Source organism: Oncorhynchus nerka, linkage group LG2 (genome assembly GCF_034236695.1).
Source record: "Oncorhynchus nerka isolate Pitt River linkage group LG2, Oner_Uvic_2.0, whole genome shotgun sequence".
Lineage (NCBI taxonomy): Eukaryota > Metazoa > Chordata > Actinopteri > Salmoniformes > Salmonidae > Oncorhynchus > Oncorhynchus nerka.
In genome coordinates this window covers 241,749-263,572 of record NC_088397.1, presented here as the reverse complement: position 1 = coordinate 263,572, position 21,824 = coordinate 241,749, and the positions used below count along the sequence as shown (strand labels likewise).

General features: G+C 48.3%; 1 pseudogene; it reads left to right on the top strand.

The window, feature by feature from the left end:
* The window catches only part of LOC135572487 (ephrin type-A receptor 6-like), a 78,031-nt pseudogene that overhangs the window by 33,647 nt on the left and 22,560 nt on the right, over positions 1-21,824 (top strand).

Sequence of the window (21,824 nt, the reverse complement as noted above, 5' to 3'; positions counted from 1 at the left end):
CCCCCCAGACACAGTACTGACAGGACCATGCTGACCCCCTAGACAGGACCATGCTGACCCCCAGACACAGTACTGACAGGACCATGCTGATCCCCCTAGACAGGACCATGCCGACCCCCAGACACAGTACTGACAGGACCATGCTGACCCCCAGACACAGTACAGACAGGACCATGCTGATCCCCCTAGACAGGACCATGCTGACCCCCAGACACAGTACTGACAGGACCATGCTGACCCCCCAGACACAGTACAGACAGGACCATGCTGACCCCCCAGACACAGTACTGACAGGACCATGCTGACCCCCCCCAGACACAGTACTGACAGGACCATGCTGACCCCCCAGACACAGTACAGACAGGACCATGCTGACCCCCCTCCCCCAGACACAGTACTGACAGGACCATGCTGACCCCCAGACACAGTACAGACAGGACCATGCTGACCCCCTCCCCCAGACACAGTACAGACAGGACCATGCTGACCCCCAGACACAGTACTGACAGGACCATGCTGACCCCCACAGACACAGTACAGACAGGACCCCCCCCCCCCCAGACACAGTACAGACAGGACCATGGACCCCCAGACAGTACAGACAGGACCTCATGCCCCCAGACACAGTACTGACAGGACCAGACACAGTACAGACAGGACCATGCTGACCCAGACACAGTACAGACAGGACCATGCTGACCCCCAGACACAGTACTGACAGGACCATGCTGACCCCCAGACACAGTACTGACAGGACCATGCTGACCCCCCAGACACAGTACAGACAGGACCATGCTGACTGACAGGACCATCCCCCAGACACAGTACTGACAGGACCATGCTGACCCCCCCCCACAGACAGACAGGACCATGTGACCCCCCCCCCAGACACAGTACTGACAGGACCATGCTGACCCCCCCCCAGACACAGTACAGACAGGACCATGCTGACCCCCCTCCCCCAGACACAGTACAGACAGGACCATGCTGACCCCCCCAGACACAGTACTGACAGGACCATGCTGACCCCCCAGACACAGTACAGACAGGACCATGCTGACCCCCAGACACAGTACAGACAGGACCATGCTGACCCCCCCCGACATAGTACTGACAGGACCATGCTGAACCCCCAGACACAGTACAGACAGGACCATGCTGACCCCCGACACAGACAGGACCATGCTGACCCCCAGACACAGTACAGACAGGACCATGCTGAACCCCCAAAGAAGTCGGTTTTAGCTTGTTAAGATGGTGTCTTATGGGGGGAGAATTAAGTAGACATTAACATGCGCAGTTTGATCTACTCCAGGAAGAGATGTTGCAGACTAGCTCAGTGCTGCCCCCTCTCGTTGACTATCTCGACTTGAAGGCCAACCGGGGTACTGCAGGCTGCCAGTACCAACTATATAATCCTCATAACTTCTTCTGTGACCGATTTGAAAACATAACCGTTTCCAGGACATACATCTGGTGGAATAGAGGAAACGATTGGTTCCAGGATTGTCTTTAAAACATAACCGTTTCCAGGACATACAGCTGGTGGAATAGAGGAAATGATTGGTACCAGGATTGTCTTTAAAACATAACCGTTTCCAGGACATACAGCTGGTGGAATAGAGGAAATGATTGGTACCAGGATTGTCTTTAAAACATAACCGTTTCCAGGACATACAGCTGGTGGAATAGAGGAAACGATTGGTTCCAGGATTGTCTTTAAAACATAACTGTTTCCAGGACATACAGCTGGTGGAATAGAGGAAACGATTGGTTCCAGGATTGTCTTTAAAACATAACCGTTTCCAGGACATACAGCTGGTGGAATAGAGGAAACGATTGGTTCCAGGATTGTCTTTAAAACATAACCGTTTCCAGGACATACAGCTGGTGGAATAGAGGAAATGATTGGTACCAGGATTGTCTTTAAAACATAACCGTTTCCAGGACATACAGCTGGTGGAATAGAGGAAATGATTGGTACCAGGATTGTCTTTAAAACATAACCGTTTCCAGGACATACAGCTGGTGGAATAGAGGAAATGATTGGTACCAGGATTGTCTTTAAAACATAACCGTTTCCAGGACATACAGCTGGTGGAATAGAGAAACGATTGGTTCCAGGATTGTCTTTAAAACATAACCGTTTCCAGGACATACAGCTGGTGGAATAGAGGAAATGATTGGTTCCAGGATTGTCTTTAAAACATAACCGTTTCCAGGACATACAGCTGGTGGAATAGAGGAAATGATTGGTTCCAGGATTGTCTTTAAAACATAACCGTTTCAGGACATACAGCTGGTGGAATAGAGGAAATGATTGGTTCCAGGATTGTCTTTAAAACATAACCGTTTCCAGGACATACAGCTGGTGGAATAGAGGAAATGATTGGTACCAGGATTGTCTTTAAAACATAACCGTTTCCAGGACATACAGCTGGTGGAATAGAGGAAATGATTGGTACCAGGATTGTCTTTAAAACATAACCGTTTCCAGGACATACAGCTGGTGGAATAGAGGAAATGATTGGTTCCAGGATTGTCTTTAAAACATAACCGTTTCCAGGACATACATCTGGTGGAATAGAGGAAATGATTGGTTCCAGGATTGTCTTTAAAACATAACCGTTTCCAGGACATACAGCTGGTGGAATAGAGGAAATGATTGGTTCCAGGATTGTCTTTAAAACATAACCGTTTCCAGGACATACAGCTGGTGGAATAGAGGAAACGATTGGTTCCAGGATTGTCTTTAAAACATAACCGTTTCCAGGACATACAGCTGGTGGAATAGAGGAAACGATTGGTTCCAGGATTGTCTTTAAAACATAACCGTTTCCAGGACATACAGCTGGTGGAATAGAGGAAATGATTGGTTCCAGGATTGTCTTTAAAACATAACCGTTTCCAGGACATACAGCTGGTGGAATAGAGGAAATGATTGGTTCCAGGATTGTCTTTAAAACATAACCGTTTCCAGGACATACAGCTGGTGGAATAGAGGAAATGATTGGTACCAGGATTGTCTTTAAAACATAACCGTTTCCAGGACATACAGCTGGTGGAATAGAGGAAATGATTGGTTCCAGGATTGTCTTTAAAACATAACCGTTTCCAGGACATACAGCTGGTGGAATAGAGGAAATGATTGGTTCCAGGATTGTCTTTAAAACATAACCGTTTCCAGGACATACAGCTGGTGGAATAGAGGAAATGATTGGTACCAGGATTGTCTTTAAAACATAACCGTTTCCAGGACATACAGCTGGTGGAATAGAGGAAATGATTGGTACCAGGATTGTCTTTAAAACATAACCGTTTCCAGGACATACAGCTGGTGGAATAGAGGAAATGATTGGTTCCAGGATTGTCTTTAGAAAACAACCACATTTGTACATGAATATTGGGGGGGGACCTGTATTCTGAATGTCATTTACTGGGGGGACCTGTATTCTGAATGTCATTTACTGGGGGCCCTGTATTCTGAATGTCATTTACTGGGGAGGGGGGACCTGTATTCTGAATGTCATTTTACTGGGGGGACCTGTATTCTGAATGTCATTTACTGGGGGGGGGACCTGTATTCTGAATGTCATTTACTGGGGGGCCTGTATTCTGAATGTCATTTACTGGGGGGACCTGTATTCTGAATGTCATTTACTGGGGGACCTGTATTCTGAATGTCATTTACTGGGGGGGGGACCTGTATTCTGAATGTCATTTACTGGGGGGACCTGTATTCTGAATGTCATTTACTGGGGGACCTGTATTCTGAATGTCATTTACTGGGGGGGACCTGTATTCTGAATGTCATTTACTGGGGGGGGGACCTGTATTCTGAATGTCATTTACTGGGGGAACCTGTATTCTGAATGTCATTTACTGGGGAGACCTGTATTCTGAATGTCATTTACTGGGGGGGACCTGTATTCTGAATGTCATTTACTGGGGGGGGACCTGTATTCTGAATGTCATTTACTGGGGGGGACCTGTATTCTGAATGTCATTTACTGGGGGGGACCTGTATTCTGAATGTCATTTACTGGGGGACCTGTATTCTGAATGTCATTTACTGGGGGACCTGTATTCTGAATGTCATTTACTGGGGGACCTGTATTCTGAATGTCATTTACTGGGGGGGACCTGAATTCTGAATGTCATTTACTGGGGGACCTGTATTCTGAATGTCATTTACTGGGGGGGGGACCTGTATTCTGAATGTCATTTACTGGGGGGACCTGTATTCTGAATGTCATTTACTGGGGGAATGTCATTTACTGGGGGGACCTGTATTCTGAATGTCATTTACTGGGGGACCTGTATTCTGAATGTCATTTACTGGGGAGGGCCTGTATTCTGAATCTCATTTACTGGGGGGACCTGTATTCTGAATCTCATTTACTGGGGGGACCTGTATTCTGAATGTCATTTACTGGGGGGGACCTGTATTCTGAATCTCATTTACTGGGGGGGGACCTGTATTCTGAATCTCATTTACTGGGGGACCTGTATTCTGAATCTGGGGGGACCTGTATTCTGAATGTCATTTACTGGGGGGGGACCTGTATTCTGAATGTCATTTACTGGGGGGGACCTGTATTCTGAATGTCATTTACTGGGGGACCTGTATTCTGAATGTCATTTACTGGGGGGGACCTGTATTCTGAATGTCATTTACTGGGGGGGGACCTGTATTCTGAATGTCATTTACTGGGGGGACCTGTATTCTGAATGTCATTTACTGGGGGAGCCTGTATTCTGAATGTCATTTACTGGGGGGGAGCCTGTATTCTGAATGTCATTTACTGGGGGAGGGGGGGACCTGTATTCTGAATCTCATTTACTGGGGGACCTGTATTCTGAATCTCATTTACTGGGGGGGACCTGTATTCTGAATGTCATTTACTGGGGGGCCTGTATTCTGAATCTCATTTACTGGGGGACCTGTATTCTGAATCTCATTTACTGGGGGGACCTGTATTCTGAATCTCATTTACTGGGGGACCTGTATTCTGAATCTCATTTACTGGGGGGGACCTGTATTCTGAATCTCATTTACTGGGGGGACCTGTATTCTGAATCTCATTTACTGGGGGGGGGGGGGGACCTGTATTCTGAATTTCATTTACTGGGGGGGGTGACCTGTATTCTGAATTGAGGGGCGTCCGTCGTTCTCCCCCTGGTCCCAAACCACTGATGAGTATTTGGAAGTATTTTAACACAGTGTATTTGACCCAGGCCTGTGAACGTGTTTCTCCAGGTCCTTCTCTGGTTGGCGTGGTGAGGAAGGACTGGGCGTCTGACAACAGTATCGCCCTCTCCTGGACGGAGGTGGAACAGCAGCCTAACGTCATACTGGACTATGAGATCAAGTACTACGATAAGGTACAGTCCCATAGACCACATTTATGGAACACTTTAGTTGTATAGAGCAATGCAAAAAGGGTTGTCGGTTCGATTCCCACAAGGCTCACATACTAAAATGTATACACTCACTGTATTGCCAGCAGCATACCACTGCTGGCTTGCTTCTGAAGCTAAGCAGGGTTGGTCCTGGTCAGCAGCATACCACCCTACATACCACTGCTGGCTTGCTTCTGAAGCTAAGCAGGGTCGGTCCTGGTCAGCAGCATACCACCCTGCATACCACTGCTGGTTTGCTTCTGAAGCTAAGCAGGGTTGGTCCTGGTCAGCAGCATACCACCCTGCATACCACTGCTGGCTTGCTTCTGAAGCTAAGCAGGGTTGGTCCTGGTCAGCAGCATACCACCCTACATACCACTGCTGGCTTGCTTCTGAAGCTAAGCAGGGTTGGTCCTGGTCAGCAGCAGACCACCCTGCATACCACTGCTGATTCTGAAGCTAAGCAGGGTTGGTCCTGGTCAGCAGCATACCACCCTGCATACCACTGCTGGCTTGCTTCTTGAAGCTAAGCAGGGTTGGTCCTGGTCAGCAGCATACCACCCTGCATACCACTGCTGGCTTGCTTCTGAAGCTAAGCAGGGTTGGTCCTAGTCAGCAACATACCACCCTACATACCACTGCTGGCTTGCTTCTGAAGCCATGCAGGGTTGGTCCCTGGTCAGCAACATACCACCCTACATACCACTGCTGGCTTGCTTCTGAAGCTAAGCAGGGTTGGTCCTGGTCAGCAGCATACCACCCTACATACAACTGCTGGCTTGCTTCTGAAGCCATGCAGGGTTGGTCCTGGTCAGCAACATACCACCCTACATACCACTGCTGGCTTGCTTCTGAAGCTAAGCAGGGTTGGTCCTGGTCAGCAGCATACCACCCTACATACCACTGCTGGCTTGCTTCTGAAGCCATGCAGGGTTGGTCCTGGTCAGCAACATACCACCCTACATACCACTGCTGGCTTGCTTCTGAAGCTCAGCAGGGTTGGTCCTGGTCAGCAGCAGACCACCCTGCAAACCACTGCTGGCTTGCTTCTGAAGCTAAGCAGGGTTGGTCCTGGTCAGCAGCATACCACCCCTACATACCACTGCTGGCTTGCTTCTGAAGCTCAGCAGGGTTGGTCCTGGTCAGCAGCAGACCACCCTGCAAACCACTGCTGGCTTGCTTCTGAAGCTAAGCAGGGTTGGTCCTGGTCAGCAGCATACCACCCTACATACCACTGCTGGCTTGCTTCTGAAGCTAAGCAGGGTTGGTCCTGGTCGGTCCCTGGATGGGAGACCAGATGCTGCTGGAAGTGGTGTTGGAGGGCCAGTAGGAGGCACTCTTTCCTCTGGTCTAAAAAAAATATCCCAATGCCCCAGGGCAGTGATTGGTGCCCTGTGTAGGGTTCTGTCTTTCGGATGGGACGTCAAACGGGTGTCCTGACTCTCTTAGGTCATTAAAGATCCCATGGCACTTATCGTAGAGTAGGGGTGTTAACCCCGGTGTCCTGGCTAAATTCCCAATCTGGCCCTCAAACCATCACGGTCACCTAATCATCCCCAGCTTCCAATTGGCTCATTCATCCCTCCTCCTCTCCCCTGTAACTATTCCCCAGGTCGTTGCTGTAAACGAGAATGTGTCCTCAGTCAACTTACCTGGTTAAATAAATAAGTCACATTGGATATAAAGGTCTCTGTTAACCAGCGCTCCTCTAGGGGGGCTACTGGATATAAAGGTCTCTGTTAACCAGGGGGGCTACTGGATATAAAGGTCTCTGTTAACCAGTGCTCCTCTAGGGGGGCTACTGGATATAAAGGTCTCTGTTAACCAGCGCTCCTCTAGGGGGGCTACTGGATATAAAGGTCTCTGTTAACCAGCGCTCCTCTAGGGGGGCTACTGGCTATAAAGGTCTCTGTTAACCAGCGCTCCTGGAGGGGGGCTACTGCATGCCTTATTTTGCTCCCACCCTGTTGTAAGTGATGTCATTGTGGGCGTGTCCTCACCAGGAACAGGAACAGTCGGGCTACTCATCGACCCGTACCAAGGCCCTGGGTGTCGTGGTGACCGGTCTCAAGCCCTCCACTGTGTACGTGTTCCACGTGCGCGCTCGCACCGCCCGCGGGCTTCAGCGCTTACAGCAACACGGTTCACTTCTCCACCGGGGGACGAGTGTGAGGACGCGCACGCGTGTGTGTGTGTGTGTGTGTTTCTGTGTGTGTGTGTGTGTGTGTGTGTGTTTCTGTGTGTGTGTGTGTGTGTGTGTGTGTGTGTGTGTGTGTGTGTTTCTGTGTGTACGTGTGTGTGTGTGTGTGTTTCTGTGTGTGTGTGTGTGTGTGTGTGTGTGTTTCTGTGTGTGTGTGTGTGTGTGTGTGTGTGTTTCTGTGTGTGTGTGTGTGTGTGTGTTTCTGTGTGTTCTGTGTGTGTGTGTGTGTGTGTGTGTGTTTCTGTGTGTACGTGTGTGTGTGTTTCTGTGTGTGTGTGTGTGTGTGTGTGTGTGTGTGTTTCTGTGTGTGTGTGTGTGTGTGTGTGTGTTTCTGTGTGTGTGTGTGTGTGTGTGTGTTTCTGTGTGTGTGTGTGTGTGTGTGTGTGTGTGTGTGTTTCTGTGTGTGTGTGTGTGTGTTTCTGTGTGTGTGTGTGTGTGTGTGTGTGTTTTCTGTGTGTGTGTGTGTGTGTGTGTGTGTGTGTGTGTGTGTGTGTGCTTGTCTCAGTGTGTGTGTCTCAGTGTGTGTGTGTAGTACTAAGTTGTGTGCTTGTCTCAATGTGTGTGTATCTCAGTGTGTGTAGTTCTAAGTTGTGTGCTTGTCTCAGTGTGTGTGTGTGTGTGTGTGTCAGTGTGTGTGTATCTCAGTGTGTGTAGTACTCAGTTGTGTGCTTGTCTCAGTGTGTCTGTGTGTATCTCAGTGTGTGCTTGTCTCAGTGTGTGTGTGTGTCAGTGTGTGTGTATCTCAGTGTGTGTAGTACTCAGTTGTGTGCTTGTCTCAGTGTGTCTGTGTGTATCTCAGTGTGTGCTTGTCTCAGTGTGTGTGTGTGTGTGTGTGTGTCTCTCAGTGTGTGTCTCTCAGTGTGTGTAGTACTAACTTGTCTCTCTCTGCTCTGACCCGTAACAGACTCAGGCATGGCAGCTGACCAGGGGCAGGTGCTCGTGGTTGTCACGGCAGCCGTGGGCGGGTTCTCCCTGCTCATCATCCTCACCCTCTTCTTCCTCATCACCGGACGGTAAGGGACATCCCCACTCCTTAGTAGTACACAACATACTTCTGAAGTAATACTTAATGCCCTCTCTCTCTCAATTCATTGTGCCCTTAGGTTGCCTTGACAACATACTTCTGAAGTAATACTTAATGCCCTCTCTCTCTCAATTCATTGTGCCCTTAGGTTGCCTTGACAACATACTTCTGAAGTAATACTTAATGCCCTCTCTCTCTCAATTCAGTGTGCCCTTAGGTTGCCTTGACAACATACTTCTGAAGTAATACTTATGCCCTTCTCTCTCAATTCAATGTGCCCTTAGGTTGCCTTGACAACATACTTCTGAAGTAATACTTATGCCCCCCTCTCTCTCAATTCATTGTGCCCTTAGGTTGCCTTGACAACATACTTCTGAAGTAATACTTAATGCCCTCTCTCTCAATTCAGTGTGCCCTTAGGTTGCCTTGACAACATACTTCTGAAGTAATACTTATGCCCCTCTCTCTCTCAATTCAATGTGCCCTTAGGTTGCCTTGACAACATACTTCTGAAGTAATACTTATGCCCCCCTCTCTCTCAATTCATTGTGCCCTTAGGTTGCCTTGACAACATACTTCTGAAGTAATACTTAATGCCCCCCTCTCTCTCAATTCAGTGTACCCTTAGGTTGCCTTGACAACATACTTCTGAAGTAATACTTATGCCCCTCTCTCTCTCAATTCAATGTGCCCTTAGGTTGCCTTGACAACATACTTCTGAAGTAATACTTATGCCCTCTCTCTCTCAATTCAATGTGCCCTTAGGTTGCCTTGACAACATACTTCTGAAGTAATACTTATGCCCCCCTCTCTCTCAATTCAATGTGCCCTTAGGTTGCCTTGACAACATACTTATGCCCCTCTCTCTCAATTCAGTGTGCCCTTAGGTTGCCTTGACAACATACTTATGCCCCTCTCTCAATTCAGTGTACCCTTAGGTTGCCTTGACAACATACTTCTGAAGTAATACTTAATGCCCCCCTCTCTCTAAATTCAATTAAATTCAAGGGGCTGTAACCTTTCTGGTGCAGGCTTTCTGCTAGCGACCTCGACAACATCCGAGCACCAAATTCAAAATACAGAAATAGTCATAATAAACATTTTAAAAAACACAAGTGTTATACATCGGTTTAAAGATGAACTTCTCGTTAACCCAGACGCTTTGTCAGATTTCAAAAAGGCTTTACGGCGAAAGCACACCATGTGATTATCTGAGGACAGCGCCCCACTTACAAAAGCATAGAAACATGTTTCAACCAAGTAAAGGAATTACAAAAGTCAGAAATAGCGATAACATTATTCACTTACCTTTGATGATCTTCATATGGTTGCACTCACAAGAGTCCCAACTACACAATAAATGTTTGTTTTGTTCGATAAAGTCCCTCTTTATATCCCAAAAACGTTGTTTTGTTGGCGCGTTTTTTTCAGTAATCCCCTGACTCCAAGGCGGTCAAACCATGCAGACAAATACATCCTAATAGTATCGGTAAAGTTCGTTGAAACATGTCAAACGATGTTTATAATTAATCCTCAGGTTGTCAATTATCTAGATAATCGATAATATTTCAACCGGACAACAGCGTATTCAATAGAAGGGAAACAACAAAGGTCACGCAAACCAGCTCTGCATTCTTCCTCAGTCCACTGACCAAAAGGGCCTCATTCTTCTTCATTTTTCAGAAAACGAGCCTTAAACAATGTCTAAAGACATAGGAACTACAATCTGGGTCCTAACCCATTAGACACGGTACAGGCATTCAATTTGAAATAGGAACTGCAATCTGGGAGGCTGAAGTCATAGTTTTCAATAGCTTCCCATTTGAAGTGACTCGGAGCTCCAAAATGAAAATACCCCACATCAAAGAAATCCCACTTCCTGGATGGATTTTCCTCAGGTTTTATTATTTTATTATATTATTTTAACAGTTTTGGAAACTTTAGAGTGTTTTCTATCCAAATCTACCAATTATATGCATATCCTAGCTTCTGGGCCTGAGTAACATGCAGTTTACTTTGGGCACGCTTCTCATGCAGATGTCGAAATACTGCCCCCAAGAGGCCAGAAGGAGATTTATTGGCATGGGAAACATATGTTATTAACATTGCCAAAGCAAGTGAAATAGATAATATACAAAAGTGAAATAACCAATAAAAATGAACAGTAAACATTACAATCACAGAAGTTCCAAAAGAATAAAGACATTTAAAATGTCATATTATATATATACAGTGTTGTAACGATGTGCAAATAGTTAAAGTACAAAAGGGAAATAAATCATCATAAATGTGGGTTGTATTTACAATGGTGTTTGTTCTTCACTGGTTGCCCTTTTCTTGTGGCAACAGGTCACAAATCTTGCTGCTGTGATGGAACACTGTGGAATTTCACCCAGTAGATATGGGAGTTTATCAAAATTGGATTTGTTTTCAAATTCTTTTGAATTGAGGGAAATATGGTGTCTCTAATATGGTCATACGTTGGGCAGGAGGTTAGGAAGTGCAGCTCAGTTTCCACCTCATTTTGTGGGCAGTGTGCACATAGCCTGTCTTCTCTTGAGAGCCATGTCTCCCTACGGCGGCCTTTCTCAATAGCAAGGCTATGCTCACTGAGTCTGTACATAGTCAAAGCTTTCCTTAAATTTGGGTCGGTCACAGTGGTCAGGTATTCTGCCAATCTCTGTGTAGGGCCAAATAGCATTCTAGTTTGCTCAGTTTTTTTTGTTAATTCTTTCCAATTTGTCAAGTAATTATCTTTTTGTTTTCTCGTGATTTGGTTGGGTCTAATTGTGTTTCTGTCCTGGAGCTATGTAGGGTGTGTTTGTGTATGTGAACAGAGCCCCAGGACTCACTCTCTCCCTCTCCATCCCTCTCCCACTTCCTCCCCCTCTCTCTCCTCTCCTCTCTTCCCTCTCCTCCCCTCTCTCCCCCACCACTCCTCTCGCTCTCTCTCTCTCTCTCTCTCTCTCTCTCTCTCTCCCCCTCCTCTCTCCCCTTTCTATCCTCTCTCTTTCTCTCCCCCTCTTCTCTCATTATTCCTGAGTGTGATTCAGTTCAAATCGGTTCAACAGGGCAGGTTTTAATGGACCCCCCCCCCAAATCCGCCAAGCTGTCCTTCTCATTTTCCCATTGGCTGGGACACTTTTATGCCTAATTACCCTGCATGCAATCCAGCTGCTGGCTGCTGGCTGTCTGGTTGTGTCCTCTCATTGGTTACTCCCCTGTCTGTCTGTAGCTACTACTGACTGACAGAGAGTGTATGAACTCTGACAGGAGGTTCAGATTGGGACTGGGCTACGACAGAGGGTTGAGTCCTAAATGGGACACTGACAGGAGGTTCAGATTGGGACTGGGCTACGACAGAGGGTTGAGTCCCAAATGGGACACTGACAGGAGGCTCAGATTGGGACTGGGCTACGACAGAGGATGTCCCAAATGGGACACTGACAGGAGGCTCAGATTGGGACTGGGCTACGACAGAGGATGTCCCAAATGGGACACTGACAGGAGGCTCAGAATGGGACTGGGCTACGACAGAGGATGATTCCCAAATGGGACGCTGACAGGAGGCTCAGATTGGGACTGGGCTACGACAGAGGATGTCCCAAATGGGACACTGACAGGAGGCTCAGATTGGGACTGGGCTACGACAGAGGATGAGTCCCAAATGGGACACTGACAGGAGGCTCAGATTGGGACTGGGCTACGACAGAGGATGTCCCAAATGGGACACTGACAGGAGGCTCAGATTGGGACTAGGCTAGGACAGAGGATGTCCCAAATGGGACACTGACAGGAGGCTCAGATTGGGACTGGGCTACGACAGAGGGTTGAGTCCCAAATGGGACACTGACAGGAGGCTCAGATTGGGACTGGGCTACGACAGAGGATGAGTCCCAAATGGGACACTGACCGGAGGCTCAGATTGGGACTGGGCTACGACAGAGGGTTGAGTCCTAAATGGGACACTGACTGGAGGCTCAGATTGGGACTGGGCTACGACAGAGGATGTCCCAAATGGGACACTGACTGGAGGCTCAGATTGGGACTGGGCTACGACAGAGGATGTCCCAAATGGGACACTGACAGGAGGCTCAGATTCCCAAATGGGACTGACAGGCTCAGATTGGGACTGGGCTACGACAGAGGATGTCCCAAATGGGACACTGACAGGAGGCTCAGATTGGGACTGGGCTACGACAGAGGATGTCCCAAATGGGACACTGACAGGAGGCTCAGATTGGGACTGGGCTACGACAGAGGATGAGTCCCAAATGGGACACCAATAGCGCACTACTTTTGGTTTTAGCCCGTATGCTGTGGTGGACAACTCCACTGTACTCCCTGCATCCTGGTCCACTTCCTGCCCGACTAGATGTTCAGTCATTGCATTGCATCAACCAATGGTTGCATGCCACATCATCAACTGTGCAGTCAGGCATCAGATCAGTTAATCTATCGAGGCGCTGTGAGATCTGACACATGTCTGTAATGTAGTCAGACAGGAACCTCTACCTGACTGTAATGTAGCCAGACAGGAACCTCTACCTGTCTGTAATGTAGTCAGACAGGAACCTCTACCTGACATGTGTCTGTAATGTAGCCAGACAGGAACCTCTTCCTGTCTGTAATGTAGCCAGACAGGAACCTCTACCTGACATTTGTCTGTAATGTAGTCAGACAGGAACCTCTACCTGACATGTAGCCAGACAGGAGCCTCTACCTGACGTGTGTCTGTAATGTAGCCAGACAGGAACCTCTACCTGACATGTGTCTGTAATGTAGCCAGACAGGAACCTCTACCTGTCATGTGTCTGTAATGTAGCCAGACAGGAACCTCTACCTGTCATGTGTCTGTAATGTAGCCAGACAGGAACCTCTACCTGACATGTGTCTGTAATGTAGCCAGACAGGAACCTCTACCTGACGTGTAGTCAGACAGGAACCTCTACCTGACGTGTAGCCAGACAGGAACCTCTACCTGATGTGTAGTCAGACAGGAGCCTCTACCTGACATGTGTCTGTAATGTAGTCAGACAGGAACCTCTACCTGACTGTAATGTAGCCAGACAGGAACCTCTACCTGTCATGTGTCTGTAATGTAGCCAGACAGGAACCTCTACCTGTCATGTGTCTGTAATGTAGCCAGACAGGAAGGTCACCACTTCCTGACATGTGTCTGTAATGTAGTCAGACAGGAACCTCTACCTGACTGTAATGTAGCCAGACGGGAAACTCTACCTGACTGTAATGTAGCCAGACAGGAACCTCTACCTGACTGTAATGTAGTCAGACAGGAACCTCTACCTGTCTGTAATGTAGCCAGACAGGAGCCTCTACCTGACGTGTGTCTGTAATGTAGCCAGACAGGAACCTCTACCTGTCTGTAATGTAGCCAGAGAGGAACCTCTACCTAACATGTAGCCAGACAGGAACCTCTACCTGTCTGTAATGTAGCCAGACAGGAGCCTCTACCTGACGTGTGTCTGTAATGTAGCCAGACAGGAACCTCTACCTGTCTGTAATGTAGCCAGACAGGAACCTCTACCTGTCTGTAATGTAGTCAGACAGGAACCTCTACCTGACGTGTAGTCAGACAGGAGCCTCTACCTGACATGTAGTCAGACAGGAACCTCTACCTGACGTGTAGTCAGACAGGAGCCTCTACCTGACATGTAGTCAGACAGGAGCCTCTACCTGACGTGTACTCAGACAGGAGCCTCTACCTGACATGTAGTCAGACAGGAGCCTCTACCTGACATGTAGTCAGACAGGAGCCTCTACCTGACATGTAGTCAGACAGGAGCCTCTACCTGACATGTAGTCAGATAGGAAACTCTACCTGACACGTGTCTGTAATGTAGCCAGACAGGAACCTCTACCTGACGTGTAGTCAGACAGGAACCTCTACCTGACGTGTGTCTGTAATGTAGTCAGACAGGAACCTCTACCTGACATGTAGTCAGACAGGAACCTCTACCTGACGTGTAGTCAGACAGGAGCCTCTACCTGACGTGTAGTCAGACAGGAACCTCTACCTGTCTGTAATGTAGCCAGACAGGAACCTCTACCTGGCGTGTGTCTGTAATGTAGTCAGACAGGAACATCTACCTGACGTGTAGTCAGACAGGAACCTCTACCTGTCTGTAATGTAGCCAGACAGGAACCTCTACCTGACGTGTGTCTGTAATGTAGTCAGACAGGAACATCTACCTGACGTGTAGTCAGACAGGAACCTCTACCTGACGTGTGTCTGTAATGTAGTCAGACAGGAGCCTCTACCTGACGTGTAGTCAGACAGGAACCTCTACCTGTCTGTAATGTAGCCAGACAGGAAACTCTACCTGACGTGTGTCTGTAATGTAGTCAGACAGGAACATCTACCTGATGTGTAGTCAGACAGGAACATCTACCTGACATGTGTCTGTAATGTAGCCAGACAGGAACCTCTACCTGACACGTGTCTGTAATGTAGACAGGAGCCTCTACCTGACACGTGTCTGTAATGTAGCCAGGAGCCTCTACCTGACGTGTAGTCAGACAGGAGCCTCTACCTGACGTGTAGTCAGACAGGAGCCTCTACCTGACGTGTAGTCAGACAGGAACCTCTACCTGTCTGTAATGTAGTCAGACAGGAACCTCTACCTGACGTGTGTCTGTAATGTAGTCAGACAGGAACCTCTACCTGACGTGTGTCTGTAATGTAGTCAGACAGGAGCCTCTACCTGACGTGTAGTCAGACAGGAACCTCTACCTGACGTGTGTCTGTAATGTAGTCAGACAGGAACCTCTACCTGACATGTGTCTGTAATGTAGTCAGACAGGAACCTCTACCTGACGTGTGTCTCTAATGCCCAGCAGACAGGAACCTCTACCTGTGTGTCTGTAATGTAGCCAGACAGAGCCTCTAGACGTGGAACCTCTACCTGACGTGTGTCTGTCTAATGTAGTCAGACAGGAACCTCTACCTGACGTGTGTCTGTAATGTAGTCAGACAGGAGCCTCTACCTAACATGTGTCTGTAATGTAGTCAGACAGGAGCCTCTACCTGACGTGTAGTCAGACAGGAGCCTCTACCTGACGTGTGTCTGTAATGTAGTCAGACAGGAGCCTCTACCTGACGTGTAGTCAGCCAGGAACCTCTACCTGACATGTGTCTGTAATGTAGTCAGACAGGAGCCTCTACCTGACTGTAGTCACGTGTAGTCAGACAGGAACCTCAACCTGACATGTGTCAACCTAATGTAGCCAGACAGGAACCTCTACCTGACATGTAGTCAGACAGGAACCTCAACCTGACGTGTGTCTGTAATGTAGCCAGACAGGAACCTCTACCTGACGTGTGTCTGTAATGTAGCCAGACAGGAACCTCAACCTGACGTGTGTCTGTAATGTAGCCAGACAGGAACCTCTACCTGACATGTGTCTGTAATGTAGCCAGACAGGAACCTCTACCTGACATGTGTTTGTAACCTCAACCTCAACCTGACGTGTGTCTGTAATGTAGCCAGACAGGAACCTCTACCTGACATGTGTTTGTAATGTAGCCAGACAGGAACCTCTACCTGACATGTAGTCAGACAGGAACCTCTACCTGACATGTGTCTGTAATGTAGCCAGACAGGAACCTCTACCTGACGTGTGTCTGTAATGTAGCCAGACAGGAACCTCTAACTGACATGTAGTCAGACAGGAACCTCAACCTGACGTGTGTCTGTAATGTAGCCAGACAGAAACCTCTACCTGACGTGTGTCTGTAATGTAGCCAGACAGGAACCTCTACCTGTCTGTAATGTAGCCAGACAGGAACCTCTACCTGACATGTAGTCAGACAGGAACCTCAACCTGACGTGTGTCTGTAATGTAGCCAGACAGGAACCTCTACCTGACGTGTGTCCGTAATGTAGCCAGACAGGAACCTCAACCTGACATGTGTCTGTAATGTAGCCAGACAGGAACCTCTATCTGACATGTAGTCAGACAGGAACCTCAACCTGACGTGTTTCTGTAATGTAGCCAGACAGGAACCTCTACCTGACGTGTGTCTGTAATGTAGCCAGACAGGAACCTCAACCTGACGTGTGTCTGTAATGTAGCCAGACAGGAACCTCTACCTGACAAGTGTCTGTAATGTAGCCAGACAGGAACCTCAACCTGACGTGTGTCTGTAATGTAGCCAGACAGGAACCTCTACCTGACATGTGTTTGTAATGTAGCCAGACAGGAACCTCTACCTGACATGTAGTCAGACAGGAACCTCTACCTGACATGTGTCTGTAATGTAGCCAGACAGGAACCTCTACCTGACGTGTGTCTGTAATGTAGCCAGACAGGAACCTCTAACTGACATGTAGTCAGACAGGAACCTCAACCTGACGTGTGTCTGTCATGTAGCCAGACAGAAACCTCTACCTGACGTGTGTCTGTAATGTAGCCAGACAGGAACCTCTACCTGTCTGTAATGTAGCCAGACAGGAACCTCTACCTGACATGTAGTCAGACAGGAACCTCAACCTGACGTGTGTCTGTAATGTAGCCAGACAGGAACCTCTACCTGACGTGTGTCCGTAATGTAGCCAGACAGGAACCTCAACCTGACATGTGTCTGTAATGTAGCCAGACAGGAACCTCTACCTGACATGTAGTCAGACAGGAACCTCAACCTGACGTGTTTCTGTAATGTAGCCAGACAGGAACCTCTACCTGACGTGTGTCTGTAATGTAGCCAGACAGGAACCTCAACCTGACGTGTGTCTGTAATGTAGCCAGACAGGAACCTCTACCTGACATGTGTCTGTAATGTAGCCAGACAGGAACCTCAACCTGACGTGTGTCTGTAATGTAGCCAGACAGGAACCTCTACCTGACATGTGTTTGTAATGTAGCCAGACAGGAACCTCTACCTGACATGTAGTCAGACAGGAACCTCTACCTGACATGTGTCTGTAATGTAGCCAGACAGGAACCTCTACCTGACGTGTGTCTGTAATGTAGCCAGACAGGAACCTCTAACTGACATGTAGTCAGACAGGAACCTCAACCTGACGTGTGTCTGTAATGTAGCCAGACAGAAACCTCTACCTGACGTGTGTCTGTAATGTAGGCAGACAGGAACCTCAACCTGACATGTGTCTGTAATGTAGTCAGACAGGAACCTCAACCTGACGTGTGTCTGTAATGTAGCCAGACAGGAACCTCTACCTGACATGTGTCTGTAATGTAGCCAGACAGGAACCTCAACCTGACGTGTGTCTGTAATGTAGCCAGACAGGAACCTCTACCTGACATGTGTTTGTAATGTAGCCAGACAGGAACCTCTACCTGACATGTAGTCAGACAGGAACCTCTACCTGACATGTGTCTGTAATGTAGCCAGACAGGAACCTCTACCTGACGTGTGTCTGTAATGTAGCCAGACAGGAACCTCTAACTGACATGTAGTCAGACAGGAACCTCAACCTGACGTGTGTCTGTAATGTAGCCAGACAGGAACCTCTACCTGACGTGTGTCTGTAATGTAGCCAGACAGGAACCTCAACCTGACGTGTGTCTGTAATGTAGCCAGACAGGAACCTCTACCTGACATGTAGTCAGACAGGAACCTCAACCTGACGTGTGTCTGTAATGTAGCCAGACAGGAACCTCTACCTGACATGTAGTCAGACAGGAACCTCTACCTGACATGTGTCTGTAATGTAGCCAGACAGAAACCTCTACCTGACATGTGTCTGTAATGTAGCCAGACAGGAACCTCTACCTGACGTGTGTCTGTAATGTAGCCAGACAGGAACCTCTACCTGACTGTAATGTAGCCAGAAAGGAACCTCTACCTGACATGTAGCCAGACAGGAACCTCTACCTGACATGTGTCTGTAATGTAGCCAGACAGGAACCTCTACCTGTCTGTAATGTAGCCAGACAGGAACCTCTACCTGACATGTGTCTGTAATATAGCCAGACAGGAACCTCTACCTGACAAGTGTCTGTAATGTAGCCAGACAGGAACCTCTACCTGACAAGTGTCTGTAATGTAGCCAGACAGGAACCTCTACCTGACCAGTGTCTGTAATGTAGTCAGACAGGAACCTCTACCTGACATGTGTCTGTAATGTAGCCAGACAGGAACCTCTACCTGACATGTAGTCAGACAGGAACCTCAACCTGACGTGTTTCTGTAATGTAGCCAGACAGGAACCTCTACCTGACGTGTGTCTGTAATGTAGCCAGACAGGAACCTCAACCTGACGTGTGTCTGTAATGTAGCCAGACAGGAACCTCTACCTGACATGTGTCTGTAATGTAGCCAGACAGGAACCTCAACCTGACGTGTGTCTGTAATGTAGCCAGACAGGAACCTCTACCTGACATGTGTTTGTAATGTAGCCAGACAGGAACCTCTACCTGACATGTAGTCAGGCAGGAACCTCAACCTGACGTGTGTCTGTAATGTAGCCAGACAGGAACCTCTACCTGACATGTGTTTGTAATGTAGCCAGACAGGAACCTCTACCTGACATGTAGTCAGACAGGAACCTCTACCTGACATGTGTCTGTAATGTAGCCAGACAGGAACCTCTACCTGACTGTAATGTAGCCAGAAAGGAACCTCTACCTGACATGTAGCCAGACAGGAACCTCTACCTGACATGTGTCTGTAATGTAGCCAGACAGGAACCTCTACCTGTCTGTAATGTAGCCAGACAGGAACCTCTACCTGACATGTGTCTGTAATGTAGCCAGACAGGAACCTCTACCTGACAAGTGTCTGTAATGTAGCCAGACAGGAACCTCTACCTGACAAGTGTCTGTAATGTAGCCAGACAGGAACCTCTACCTGACAAGTGTCTGTAATGTAGCCAGACAGGAACCTCTACCTGACCAGTGTCTGTAATGTAGCCAGACAGGAAGCTCTACCTGTCTGTAATGTAGCCAGACAGGAAGCTGACATCGTCCGCTGTGTGTCTCTCCTGGTCCAGGTGTCAGGTGTTCATCAAGGCTAAGATGCAGTCAGACGATAAGAGGAGGGCTCACTTTCAGAACGTGCTTCCTTTCCCTGGTATCAAGACGTATGTGGATCCTGACACATATGAAGACCCCACGCAGGCTGTCCACGAGTTCACCAAGGAGATAGATCCTTCTAGAATACGCATCGAGAGGGTGATAGGAGCAGGTACCGAGACACACACACACACACACACACACACACACACACACACACACACACACACACACACACACACACACACAGACACACACACACACACACACAGACACACACACACACACACACACACACACACACAGAGACACACACACACACACACACACACACACAGACACACACACAGACACACACACACACACACACACACAGAGACACACACACACACACACACACACACAGACACACACACACACACACACACACACAGACACACACACACACACAGAGACACACACACACACACACACACACACACACACACACACACACACAGACACACACGCAAGCAGACATGCACACAGTAGTTATATAGGATGGTGTGTATAGACTGTAGTTATATAGGATGGTGTGTATAGACTGTAGTTATATTAGATGGTGTCGATAGACAGTGGACAGCCGGTATCCTAGTGGTTAGAGCGTTGGGCCAGTAACCGAAAGGTTGCAAGATCGAATCCCCGAGCCGACAAGGTTCAATTCTGTCGTTCTGCCCCTGAACAAGACTGTTCCTAGACCGTCATTGTAAATAAGAATTTGTTCTTAACTGACTAGTTAAATAAAAGGTAAAATACATTTAAAAAACGTAGTGTTTCCAGTAGAATGTTATTGAGGGTTTCCCCCAGCAGTGAGGGTTTCCCCCAGTAGTAGAATGTTAGTGAGGGTTTCCTCCAGCAGTAGAATGTTATTGAGGGTTTCCCCCAGCAGTGAGGGTTTCCCCCAGCAGTAGAATGTTATTGAGGGTTTCCCCCAGCAGTAGAATGTTATTGAGGGTTTCCCCCAGCAGTGAGGGTTTCCCCCAGCAGTAGAATGTTATTGAGGGTCTCCCCCAGCAGTGAGGGTTTCCCCCAGCAGTAGAATGTTATTGAGGGTTTCCCCCAGCAGTAGAATGTTATTGAGGGTTTCCCCCAGCAGTAGAATGTTATTGAGGGTTTCCCCCAGCAGTAGAATGTTATTGAGGGTTTCCCCCAGTAGTGAGGGTTTCCCCCAGCAGTGAGGGTTTCCTCCAGCAGTAGAATGTTATTGAGGGTTTCCCCCAGCAGTAGAATGTTATTGAGGGTTTCCCCCAGCAGTGAGGGTTTCCCCCAGCAGTAGAATGTTATTGAGGGTTTCCCCCAGCAGTAGAATGTTAGTGAGGGTTTCCCCCAGCAGTAGAATGTTATTGAGGGTTTCCCCCAGCAGTAGAATGTTATTGAGGGTTTCCCCCAGCAGTGAGGGTTTTCCCCAGCAGTAGAATGTTATTGAGGGTTTCCCCCAGCAGTAGAATGTTATTGAGGGTTTCCCCCAGTAGTAGAATGTTATCGTCAACCATTTTGAAAAGAAGGTCGACGACATCCGATCCTCGTTTGCTAAGTCAAACGACACCGCTGGTTCTGCTCACACTGCCCTACCCTGTGCTCTGACCTCTTTCTCCCCTCTCTCTCCAGATGAAATCTCGCGTCTTGTGACGGCCGGCCGCCCTACAACCTGCCCGCTTGACCCTATCCCCTCCTCTCTTCTCCAGACCATTTCCGGAGACCTCCTCCCTTACCTCACCTCGCTCATCAACTCATCCCTGACCGCTGGCTACGTCCCTTCCGTCTTCAAGAGAGCGAGAGTTGCACCCCTTCTGAAAAAACCTACACTCGATCCCTCCGATGTCAACAACTACAGACCAGTATCCCTTCTTTCTTTTCTCTCCAAAACTCTTGAACGTGCCGTCCTTGGCCAGCTCTCCCGCTATCTCTCTCAGAATGACCTTCTTGATCCAAATCAGTCAGGTTTCAAGACTAGTCATTCAACTGAGACTGCTCTTCTCTGTATCACGGAGGCGCTCCGCACTGCTAAAGCTAACTCTCTCTCCTCTGCTCTCATCCTTCTAGACCTATCGGCTGCCTTCGATACTGTGAACCATCAGATCCTCCTCTCCACCCTCTCCGAGTTGGGCATCTCCGGCGCGGCCCACGCTTGGATTGCGTCCTACCTGACAGGTCGCTCCT